The sequence below is a fragment of the Odocoileus virginianus genome, chromosome 4, assembly GCF_023699985.2.
Source record: "Odocoileus virginianus isolate 20LAN1187 ecotype Illinois chromosome 4, Ovbor_1.2, whole genome shotgun sequence".
Classification (NCBI taxonomy): Eukaryota; Metazoa; Chordata; class Mammalia; order Artiodactyla; family Cervidae; genus Odocoileus; species Odocoileus virginianus.
This window is the reverse complement of record NC_069677.1, coordinates 15206648-15219589: the sequence shown is the minus strand read 5'-3', so window position 1 is coordinate 15219589 and position 12942 is coordinate 15206648. Positions and strand designations below refer to the sequence as shown.

General features: G+C 45.1%; 1 long non-coding RNA gene across 2 annotated transcripts in view; it reads left to right on the top strand.

The window, feature by feature from the left end:
- LOC139034731 (uncharacterized) overlaps nucleotides 1–12653 on the top strand; it is a 52019-nt gene extending 39366 nt beyond the window's left edge. For both annotated transcript variants that reach the window (XR_011487238.1, XR_011487237.1), the window contains exons 2-4: nucleotides 2838–2920; nucleotides 5348–5458; nucleotides 6540–12653. This is a non-coding gene — a long non-coding RNA (uncharacterized lncRNA). The remainder of the gene's footprint in view (nucleotides 1–2837; nucleotides 2921–5347; nucleotides 5459–6539) is intronic.
- The last annotated feature ends 289 nt before the right edge of the window (nucleotides 12654–12942 follow it).

Here is a 12942-nt window from a genome sequence, read left to right as displayed (position 1 = left end):
AGAGTAGTAGTAAGCTAACAGCTTCTTCGCCTTTCCTGGCTGAATGCTTCCTGGAAAGAAGAGGCAAGAGCCCTGGGTTCACTGCTGATAAGGAATCCTGACAGCCAGCGTCAGGGATGATTACTCTGGATTCCTCACTTGCCTTCTGACTCCCAGTCCCAGGTTCCCACTAATCAGAGGCAATGGCATCAAGTGACAATGTATCAGGACAGATGGGAGCTGCAGGGAGAAGCAGAGACTTCTCTCTGCAGGTTCCAGAGACTTCTCTCTGCAGGTTCTTTGGACCTTTCATGATGGGGAAGAGCAGTGGGCCAGGAGTCAGAAAGCTTGGGACCCAGAGCCAAATTTCCCTCTTCCAGGGGTGACCTTGGAATAGATAAGTTGTAAAACCTAGCACCTCTGGAGTTGTCTAAACTTGGGCTTGAATCCTGGCTCTGCCATGTACCAGCTGCGTGACCTTGGACAGGCTACTTCACCTTTCTAACCTCACTGTACTCATTATCCAAGTGGGGATAACAGCACCCCCAGTCACAAGGCTATGGTGAGGATGAGATGAGATGATGCTCATAAGGGGCTTAAGACAGCAGCTGGCACTTAGGAAACACTCCATTAAAGGTTCTGGTGATGATGAAAATGACGGTAATAATAGAACAGATACTTAGAGCTCCAAGAAACATCAGAAGTTAGTTCCCCTCTCCTGACTCAGTTTGCTCACCTGTAAAGTGGAAACAATGCTGCAATCATCTCCTCATCTACCGTGTTTGTCGTTTTGAGTTCAAAGGAAACTGAGGCTGTGGTTCCCAGGTGCAGACGTATGGAGTCAGTTTATGACAAATTTTTACCAACCTGTGAAGAAATGAGAAAAATAATAACAGGGAGTGTTTTATTCCCAACTTCAAAAGACTATCCCTTATTCTTAATTAATTTACTCCCAATTTTAAAATATTATCCTTTATTCTAATATTATGCTATTTCTGTTCATGTGTGTGTGTGTGTGTGTGTTGAAATATCCCTTCTCTTATGAAAGTGTGCTGCTAATGATTAGTAGTTTGCCTTTAATGACCTTACTCAGCAAAATAAAAGTTGTTGACTCTATATTGGTTCCTTCTTTGTGGAATCTTACTGGTCTGTGAAATCAAGTTTATAAAGAAACCACAAAGATAAGGAATTTGAAAGAATCTGATAATTATAAGGGTCTGTATGGTGATGACAAAAATAACACACCACATGCTGAGTTCCTTTTTGGTATTCCAGGCATTACTGAGGACAGTTACACATCTGCTATGGCCTTTCAGTGGTCTGGTGAGCTAGGTGTCACTTAACCCCTAGTGACTTGGAGAGCATGAAAAGCTGCACTTTCTGTTCAGAGGGCACTGCAATACCCAGGCTGGTCTGGCTCCAAGCCTCACAGTTTCTCCTGAACCTTGCTGAAGGATGACTGTGGAGGAGGCCCCGAAGCAGCCACCAAGACATCACCCCTGTAAAAAGCAACCACGCTGAGGTCTTATGGGCAAATCACTTAACCTCCCTCTGCCTCTGGCATCCAACTGAGAAATTAAGTAGAAATCAGGGTCATGCTGAAAACAGATGGAGAGTCAAGCTGGGCTGTCCTGGGAAATAAAATTAATACAAAGAGCCATTCTCTGTGATTCTCTATGATTTGGGGCCCTTTGATGATATGTGAAGTTGTGAGGCATCCCAGCCAGGTAACTGACAGGACGCTGTCTGGATTCAGGGACACGGTTGGATGGCCTCTTTCTCACTTGGCCCTGCCGGTCCTGCTGCTGCCCTCTCCCAGCTGCTCAGAGCCTTTCTACCCCACAGATTTGGTGGTGTTCTCCATTCCAGGGCCCTCTTGAAACTGGATGATGGGAGACCCCTGCCCTCTTCACCGTCCCACCCACTCCTCACACTTAGCATGTGTGATGCTGTGCATCGTGCACCTCTTATTCTCTGGGCTACTCTGGGAGGAGGTGTTATGAACTTTGTTTTACAGATGGAGAAACTGAGGCTCGTTGTGTGGCTAGGAGCCACACAACCTGCAAGGGGTGCAAGGGGCAGAAAGAAGGGTTCCCATCCAGCTGAGGCCACCTGGCTTTGTGCCTCCTGCTCCATCACTGAAGTACTCCCTGAAGTTGGAGGAAAGAGGTCTTACAACCTTAACAGCTCCCAGTCCCCTATCACAGAAAGGGAGTTCTCTCTGGACCCCAAAGCATTCACCTTGAACCCACTATGGACTGGACCACTCGCTGTAGGGTCAATTACAGCCGAACAACTGCTACCTGATCTTTATATCCCAAGAACAGACTTGAAGCAGTGCTTATCTGACACATGGTCATTCTGCTGACACTGATACTTCAGTTTTAAACCACCCTTTCTCTTTGAATTTGAAGCTAAATGCTTCATAGTTCTCTCTTCAGCCTTTATTAACAAATTCACTCTTATGAAGACAATGTAACAAATTCCATGTGATCATTCCATTTTTTTGTTGTTGTTGTTGCTGCAGAACTGAGCATCCATGGCTTGACAATAAGAGGATTATCCATTTTTTATCTTTTTCACTATTTGTTAAAAATGCTCCCCAGTGATACATGTACTTGATGAAAAATAAGAGTATATATGAGCTTATAAAAGAAAAACAATAGGCAAAGCCTTTTTCCCACTTCTCTCCGCTTATTTCCTCAACCCAAAGACAATCATGTATGCCCCATGAGGTCTGGGAAGGTGGGTATTGTTTTTAATTAGTTTCCTAGTAGTTACCTCCATGCCTCTCACTGAACAGTTTATATGAGTAATTCTTCAATCATTAACTTAAACATTGTTTATTGCCTTGACAGATGGAGATTTGCTCACTGACTTCCTCTGCCACCTCACTGGCCCCCCGCAACATTCCCGAAGCACTAGATACGGTCCTCTACTTGTAAGTTTAACGAAAGTGTTTGAATCTGTATTGATTCTCTTCTTACTGTGGCTGGTAAGGTTACTACAACATCCCTTCTCTTTCTATCCCTTCCATCAGTCATCCCATATCAGCTGTCCTCTTGTTTCTGAATTCTCAAGGTTGATCACAGTAGCATTCTGGCCTTTAACCGTGGAATGTTTTCCATATTCAGTCTAATGTGGCTCCAACTTAGGATCATGGCTTTTTTCACTGGGGCAGCTGCCCTCAGCCTCCTGAACATTCATCTTGGATTTCTTGTTATTGTGCAGATCAATTAATGCCCTTGTTTGCTGCTTATATAATCCCCTTAAAATGGCCATTTTCAATGAATGATGGCTCCATAGCTCTGTGGGTAAGCCTCTTAACTGTCACTCCATCTTTGTCACTCATTAAGAAAATTACACTTCCCTTGCTGCCGATGGCCTGAAGTGCCATCAGCTGGTCTCTGTTACATTAGGATTCTATTGTTCCCACCCTTCTACCAGGGAGCCCATTCCTATACCAGCATCTCCTACCATCAGCCCTGGCCTGAGAGGACCACTGGGTTTCTCAGTGGTGCTGATGCCCATCACCACTCCTATCACCTTGGCAAGTGGAGGGTCTGGCAGACCCTCTCACAGAATAGTCAACTGGTGGGCTTTCTGGTCTCATATAGTATGGCCTCTCTAGCATGGCTGAGCCCTTGCAACCCTTCCTCCATGTAGCTTTAGAATTTCCACTTCACTTTTTTTCTGGGTTTCTAAGACACAGCACACAACATATTAGTACCATCTCCTCAAGTCCTTGCTGGGGTGTTAAATCTGGTGTCACTGCAGAGTGCTCCCATTGCAATAAATTCTTCTTTCACCAACTTTACATTCTGTCCCTGTTGATTTGGAATCCAGTCCCAGGGCAGGTTCTCCAGGCTTCTGTTGAGACATGGTGATGAGGCTGTGTGCTTCCTTTGTTATATAGTCCTATTCTCCCCTTAACAGGCCCCATGCTTCGCCCCTAGGGTTTGTGTGTTTGGGTGTGTGAATTAACCCTCATTATTGGTCTGGTGACCTGGAGGGGAAGTGGGACTAGATCCTGGGGTAGAAGGAAGAGAACCTTGTTATCTTGTTATCTTGCAAAGCAGAGGTTCCTATATTTTAAAGCAAAGGAGGGTAGTAGCCTTCAAGTAGGAAGGAGTGGTCGCTTCAGCAGGTGCAGAAGTTCAAGTTCATGATTCTCAGGTATGTTGGCCCAGATGTCCCGGTCCTGTGTCAAGGTCTCATTCCTTCCCAACCATGACAACTATGACATTGTAGCATTGCTGAGGTCAAGAATTCCACCTTCTCAGCTGCCCTTAAGATTAAGCTCCAAGCCTGCTCCTAAGCTATTTCTGCCCTGCAGATGCAGGAGATGAAAATTCTTTACATGCTGCCAAGAAGCCCTCTAGCTCTCATACTTTGCCTTAAATTGGTAATTAGTCATTCTCAGTCTTTCCTTGTATTTCTCCAAAGCAGGCATGGCTCTTTGGGACAGCCCTTTGATCCCAGTCCTCATAATTAAGGGGCTGACTTCCGCAGCCCCTTAAACACCAGGGAGACCGTACCTGCTAGCTCATCCCTTCCACCAGTCCTCTATCCCATTTCACCACCAGTGACAGTCTTAGCAATTGAACTGTCACAGCATGCCAGGGGCTCCCCAAAGTTCACATGTCAGCCAGCAGGCAGGGGATCTGGCCCCACATTCTCATTTTAGAGTCAACTTCCTCAGGCAACTTGTGGTGCCAACTGTTTTAGGTTGGATTCCCCAGGAAATACACTCTGACATGACGAGCTGTGAGTAGGTTAATGGAGAGTTCTTGCAGCAAGAACACCATGAGGGATGAAGGAATCTGATTAGGCAGAAGGAGACATTGAAGGGCAATGAGTCACAGCAAAGGCTTCAGCCAATCCCACAGTGAGCTCTGGGGCTAGAGCAGCGGTTCAGATTTGTTCCAAATTGAGGCAAAGAGGCTAGGCCTTCGTGTCCCTATGTCATCCAGCCTTTAGTGGGTGTTATCCTTGAGAAGGTGGCATAACCTTCTTCCAGCTGAGGGCAATGCTGGAGTCATCCGCAATGGGAAGATGAATGTTTTGGTCCAGATGGGAGGAATTTGGATGGTATACTATAGCATCCACTGTAGCCCCAAATGACTCAGTTTACCCCTGTTGTCCTGGAATAATTATTAGTAATGTGCCTTTCCCTTTCAAAGGTATACCAGTTTGGATGATAAATTGTATTGTCATTCTACTCACACCACAGCCTTGCCTCCCACTATTCTGAGCGTGAGGGACACTGCCCAAGTAGACCCTCCCACCCTGTCACCTTAGAGCAATTAGCACCTCTGTGCTAATTGGCCCCGTGGGAGCTATCTTTAAAGTGTCCCCATGGTCATAGGTGCTGCTGGCCCAGGAAGGCTGCATCCCAGGATTCATCATCACTTTCGCAAAGGAAGAATCTCGGAAGGAAGACATAGGTTCTGATGCCATCATTCCTGCAACCCTGAGTGTAAGCTAAGCAACAGGTTGTATCTGAATGGGGGGCAGGTGGGGACATGCTCCGGCTCACCTTTGGCCTTATCCTACGTGACCAACAACCCATTGCTCGGTCTTCAGCCTCTGCTGGCTGTGCAAGGCCTTAAGGGCTCTGTCTATGAGGCTGGAGAGGCAAGAAGTGTCAGCGAACACAGCTTCCTTCCCCTGACTTCTTGAAGCACTGACTGTCACCTGCTCCCCCCACCCCCACCCCAACACATGGGCTGTCTTTGTTGTGAGGACAGATCGAAGCTTCCCTCCTGGGTGGCTGAGCCTGGGTGACTCTCAGGCTCCCCCTGAGCTGACCTGTGGTGTTTGAGCAGGAAAGGAAACCAGAATGATTCTGAAGGACCCAGCACATGAAAGAGTAACAGTGACTTATAGACTAAGCAGCCATTTCCTGAGCTTTGTTCTTTACTCTGATGCCAACCAAGCCAAGCCTCCGAATCCAGGGCATTCCCCTTCTTTCTCAGAGAAGCCTGCTGAGATTCTCACTCACACCCTGTGGACAATCAATGCTGGCCGAAAAACCATTTCTGTGAGAGCCGTTTTCACCCGGATCCCCGAGTGTGGGCCCAGCTTTCTGACTGTGCTCAGACCCCTCCGTGCCTTGATCTGGGGCTCTGAGGACTTGCCATCTGCTCCTGCACACCGATGCATCAGGGGGAAATGCAGAGAGCCACAGCCCACCCGCTGCAGTCACTGAGCAGCCTCCTCCGACCTCTCCCTTCCTTCCCAGGCGATGAAAAGAGGTCGGCAGGCAGTAGTGATTTTTCTCAGGGGTCCTTCTCTGACCTAGATTTTTTTTTTCCATAGGATAATTTGAGACTGCATTTCTTCTTCACTTTCTGAACATTATATATTTTTAATGGCATGAAAACAGAGTAATACTGGCAGGCAGGCCTCTGCACCTGCAGAATGAGGGAGTGGTCTGCCTCTTTCTGTCCCTGTTGCCAACTTCCTCAGGCTTAAAGCTTGGTTCCTAAAGTCTGTATCCTTGGATAAGCAAACAGTGTTATAATTAATGTCATGCTTTTTTTTTTTTTAACGGAAAGCGAACAGTCACATCTTGATGCTGTGTTGGTTAACGAGACACCGTATACATAAGAAGAGGAGAGAAGGGAAATCACTTTCAATGTCATCGCTGGATGTACTGAGAGCCTTCTGTGGACCAGGCACTGAGCTCAGTGCTTTCATGCCTGGTCCTAACCACAGCCTGATGGGGGAAATTGGACATAGCCTGTGAGTCTCCATTTTCAGATAAAAAAGGGGAGACACAGAAGGGGGTTGTATGCACCTGGGGGCAGGGACTGTTTTTCTACATCTTGGCATCTACTGTAGCATCTGGCAGGATCCCCTGCATATAATGAGGGCTTTAAATATTTGTCGAAAGAGTGAAATTTCCCAAGATCACAGAGCTAGTTTAGTCTCTGAGTTCCTAATCAAATGTTCTCTCCACTAGTCCAAACTCCTTTTGTCTGAGTGAGCTGAAGGTTTTGACAATACTAAATGAGCAGATTTTAGTAACTTCAAAACTCCAAAGAAAAAGAAGCCAGAAGCATGAAAAAAAAAAAAAACAAAAAACTGTTTTAAACAAAAATAAGCAGTTTCCAGAATTTTATGGTATTACCCCCTAACTGCCTTACCCACTGCATCTTAAATGGAACAAATGGGGCCAACCAGGTGAAGGAATGCTATATTTTTTTAAGAAATGGTTCTGGCTCAACATTTATTTTATGAAATTTAAAAAAACCTTGTATCTCTGAAGATTGTGGGCATGTTCATAATTGCCAAGAGTCCTCTGAATCATCCAAAGGCTGACTTTTCTCCACCGATATCACCATTGCAAAGTTCAGAGGGTGCTTCATCCATCGGGAAATTATATACTAAGAGAAATGATCGACTTTCATGCTTTTCATTTATTAAATTATAGAGACAATAAGAGCATTATTTGTCTGAAAAATACAGTAAAAATACCTGCGATCTTATTTCATTATCACACTGATCACTGCACTCTTTTCATGGAGGGATGCTCAGTTTTTCACAGAAAAGTCCGTTTGCCTGGTGGTCCTCCAGGCCCGGGTCCACCCGCTGAGCACGGGTGGCGGCTGTCCAGCCCACATCCCCTGCCCTCCCCCCACCACCCTGAGCACTTCCTCACCGGCCCCGCCCCCGGCCCTCAGAGGTGTCTGGAGAGAGAAGCCCTCGTGTCCGAGCAGGCCCTTCCGCCACGTGCGGTGGATTGAATCCATGCATCACGCTTCAGGCCGTGGGAGCTAATGCGATAACTGCTCAGCCTGGAGCCGCTGGAGCATATTACACTCATCAGTCACCGCTGCCGCAGCACATCGCCTTCCTAGTCGCCCGAGTGAAAGCCGGGGCTGCTCCTGGGGCTGACAAATGTTAGCTGAGTTTTAACTACTTTTTTTTGTCTCTCCCGATACAAGATGTGGATTATTTAAATAAGCCTGGGCCTCTTGCCTTTTCAGTCCTTTAAAGTTAGGGAAGTGCTGGGCGTCTACCACTCCAGCGAAATGTTGCGCTCTCTTTGTCTCATCTCCTCTGTCCTCGGAGGTACTGGGCTCAGGACAGCCTCCCCACCTCCGGGCTGTCCGGCCCCCCCTGCCCCTGCAAGGGCGTTGAGGAGCAGGCTGCATGGTTCAGAGGAAGGGTAACACATCCGCTCCTCTCTGCAAGAGGAACCCTGAACAAATTATTTCCTTGCTCAGGGGCTTGGTATCCACATCCTTGTGATCACCTGTAATCATCCCATATGCGCCTCCAGGGCTTTTCACTGACAGAGCCCTTTCGCTTTCACTGTATCTCTCAATTTTTATACCAGCCTCAGAGGGGACTATCATTATGCTTATTTACTCAGTTAATTAATATCCTCGTTTAGGGAGTGCTTATATGTTCTATGCATTATTCTAGGCACTGCTGCTGCTGCTAAGTCACGTCAGTCGTGTCCAACTCTGTGCGACCCCATAGATGGTAGCCCACCAGGCTCCCATCCCTGGGATTCTCTAGGCAAGAATATTGGAGTGGGTTGCCATTTCCTTCTCCAGTACTAGAAACTACCATTCAACAAATTGTTTTATCATTGTATCCCCTCCTTCAAGGGGATCTTATTAGTCTCATTTTAAGGACCCTGAAGCTCAGAGATACTAAGTAACTTGCTCAAGGTAAACATTTTTGTGTCCAGAGCCAGTGTGAGCTCTCTACTACCTCTCAGAGCAATGTCTAGGCTCAGGAGGAAACCTGAGCTAAAACTATAAGGGACCGTGTTGCCCTGATGTGCCTTCTAGTCCTGAAGTTTGGGGTGGGGAGAGGGAACTCTTCCTAATATCGAAAGATCAGAAGAGTTTCAAATAAGAGGAGCCCCAGCCCTTCATCAACTCTGGAGCAAAATGGTCCAGATGCATTTAGTGCAAGTGGTGCCTGCTCCCCACTGCCCATATTCTTCGGCAAAAGTCAGCCTGGCTTTATGAAAGGAGGAGGTCTGGGCTGGGACGTGTTGGGAATAACACACAAGTGTCAAAGGCTAATGTGTTTGATTTTGAATCCTAACTTCAGCCTTTTGCTGAAATCACTTACACTTTAGGGGCTTCAGTTTCCTTATCTTAAAACAGAGGAAACATTGCTTGTTTTTGCAGGGTTTGGAGACATGTGGCATAGAGACAGTGACAATGAGTCGGTGGTCATTAAATGGTGCCGATGCAGGGGGAGGTAGTGGGGTTGGCAGCCACTATTATTAATCTTCCCCAGCTGATTCAAACTCATTTCCCCTTACATTGTTCCATCTAAAGATAATAAGATCAAGACAATTTGAAAAACTAAACAAAAATAATTGCAACAGATTGTCTTACAGTAAAATCTTCAAATAGCTCTGCTAGATTTGGAGGCCATGTCCCATGATTACAAATAGGATAATTAAAATTTGGTAGAACAAAATATTTCAAATCTAAATGCTGACTCCCTCACTCACTTTGTAAAACAAAGAGGAAGTCCACACATGTAGGGTACGTATTGATAAAGGATGCAGCCACTTTTTCCCACCCTTGTGACAGTACCTGTCTTTCAGACCCTACACAGGCTGGATGAGGACAACAGGCAAAATCCATCTCAAATATTAAAAACAGAGAAACTCACTGTTCTGATTCACTTCCTGTACTTGGTGCAACCCAATCTGAAACGGCCCCCTCCAAATTGTAACAAAATTGGACTTGTTCCCTGTATTTTCCCAGTCAAAACAAATAATTCAGAAGTCCCCCAGACTTTGATCCTAGTTCTTGTTACTTTGGCTTGTTGGTCGTTTGTCCTTTCTCTCAGTTCCACGCATATTCAGCCGACTCTGAAGGCGCTCAGCTCTGCTCCAAGGCGCCGTGCAGAGAAACAGGAGCTCCTGTTAGTTAGCGCCTGCCTCACTCCCACTCTGCTTAATGCTCTGCCTGTCTTACCTCTCGGGACCTCATTCCTGGCCTGCAAGGGACTTGTCAGCAAACAGAAAAGATGAAACTTCAGAGACCACCACACCCGGATTACAGTTTAGATGCCACAAGAAGGGCCAGTGCAGAAGGAGAAGAATTTAATTCCAACCAGAAGAAAAAAAACAACGCCAGCCAGGAGGCAGCAGTTGGTGCTTAAAGAAGGAGTAGAATTTCAAGATGGTAAATTGGGAAGAGAATCTGGCCATTGTGGACAGAGTATCTTGCCAAAATTATAAGGATTCTTTAGAGTCCAAGTAAGGCTTCCCTGGGGGCTCAGTGGTAAAGAATCTGACTGTGAAGCAGGCGACCTGGGTTTGATCCTTGGGTCAGGAAGATCTCCTGAAGAAGGAAATGGCAGCCCACTCCATTGCAAAGAGTCATACTCAACTTAGTGACTAAACAACAATGGAGACCAAGTAACCCATGTATCTGGGTCTTACTTATTGAGAGGGAGAAGAATCAGGGTGGGGATGACTGGTTCCTGTATTTGCAGTCCCTGCCATGACTATAGGTCAGGGGGATGACTAGCAGCAGAGTTTCATCTTCTTGAATTGACAAATTCAGATTCACTCGTGCAAGAAGTTCTGAGGGCCCAGTGGTGCAACACAGGTCTGGAGGGGGATTGATGCCAGGTGCAAACATCTGGACTGTTTGGGGGCAGTTCTGATTGTGTTGGTTTTGACCCCATCTGTTCAGTCAGACTAAGGCTAGGAGGAGAGCAGAGAAATGGCTATCATGCCCATAACATGAGGCTTTTGAGAGCTGCTGGTGAATTATGTGTCTATTAGCTAAGTGGCCCTGGGGCTTTATGACTTGCTCTTTTTGTAAATCAAAAATAATAACAATAAGAGCTCACCATCTTCTCATCCTGCTGGAGAGAACGAGTATTTCATCTGTCATTACACAATTATAGCTGCTCCCCAGACAACTCCATTCCAAGCCCCAGGATACAGAGGCAGATGGAAAATTTGTGCTCCCATCCTGACCCATCTAACCCGGACCTGGCCAACAAGTAGCAACCGAGTCCCTTTCTTATTCGCTGTTTGGCAATCACTCCAGTTTAGGAGGGAAGGGGATTATTTTAGAGCAGGAACACTTCAGGAGGTCAAGATGACCCCACCTGGGAGAGGTTCCTGATAACACATCCAGATGGCAGTCTTCCCCATTCCAGTCTGCTCCACCCTTTCATCCATGCCCTTCCTGGGTCTGGAGGTGTTGCCAGCTGGCTGAGACAGCAGATAGGGGATGTGGAGGTGAGAATGCCTTTTGTATATCAAGAGAACAGAGCTTTTCTCTGGGACAGTTCACCCTGCCCTGGAGGGTGAACACCCAGCCTCATGCTGTGTCACAGCACCCACCCTCATGCTGTATCACAGACAAAAAGAGTGTGACTGCTGAATCACCTCAACTGCAAGGCAAGATAAAAGTTTCCAGACAATATTTTTCTCCAAAGGGTGAAACACATGAGATAGGAAGAAACCAATCATTCCCAGACCATCAGGATGACAGACCCTGAAGACATTGCTGCACAAGGAGAAGGAATCCAGGGAGTTTGTTTTTATAAAGCAACTCAGGTTTCTTGTGAGAAATCTGTACTGAATATATCAATATCCCCCGCAAATGCCCTGATTCAAACCCAGGAGTCAAGAATTGCAAGTTGTCATCACACAGAAACCTGATCCCCTCAAATGAAGTCTCATCTCTTATTCCTTGATGTTGGGTTCATTTTTCTCTGTCTTCTTTTTCTTATTATAGCCTTGGTTCCTGACGCACTCTCATGAATGGCCCCATTTTAAATTAATCCGTTAACTACCCTCTATTTGTGATACAGTTAACACTGACTAACCACGTCAAAGAATCAGACCATCAACAATAATATATGTCTGCCTATGTGTTTCTCCTCCATCCATTCCCTCTTCCTCCCCCTACCTAAGGCAACCGCTTGTCTATTATTATCTTGATTTTTTAAAGTTTTATTATATATGCAATTTTGTTTATTTTTAATATAGGTGTAGTTTGTTTCTTACAACAGTAAACAATATTCTTCTGGGTCTTAATTTTTCACTCAGTATTTTATACATGTCTGTTTAGTACATAATATGTATATACTGTATTATAGCATGTAGTAATAGTTCATTCATTTTTACTACCAATTGTATGGTAATGCCACAATTTATACATTCAGTATCCTGCCGAAGGATATTTGTTGTTTCTGCTTATTGTGTCATAATTACTGTATGAGCTTCTTGGAATAGGTGTGGAAGAGTTTTTCTTTTGTATATACCTAGTCATTTGGGTTACAGAGTATATGAATGCACAACTTTATATGATAATGCTAAACTCCTGTTAAAACATAGCACTGATTTCTGTTTCTACCAGGAGAGTATAAGAGGTAACACACAAATTTGCCCACACTTGGTTTCATAAATTTCTTAATTTTGGAATGAGTGCAAATGAGTGCACATTACATGAGTGCACGCAATAGTGGAAATTAACTGCCACAACATTTTGGAAAAATTAATCTGGAAACACTGAAATTTTAAATGGACTTTCTTTTTAACATAGGAGTACTACTTTTGAGCATGTTTTCTTTAAAAAGTTGTTAAAATAAGTGTATAAGAGTAAATTGACACTATCTTTTGTATTAGCAAAAGCTTGAAACAATCTCAATCTCCATCCATAGTTAATTGGTTGACTTAATTATGGGAAACCCATACATGGATTAAAATGCAACCATTAAAAACAAAACTGAGTTAGATATGTGTGCAATGACTTGGAAAATGTTTGCAGAATTTAAGTAAACAAAGCAAATTATAGAGTAATGTATATGATAACATGTTAGCTTCTCTGAAGGGGAGGATGGGTGCTATAATTGTTTGTATTTGCATAAGCGAAAGGAAAGGTGTGAAAAATGCACATTGGCTGTCAATATTGATTACCTTAGGAGAGTGAGGCTGGAGGGAGGGAGACA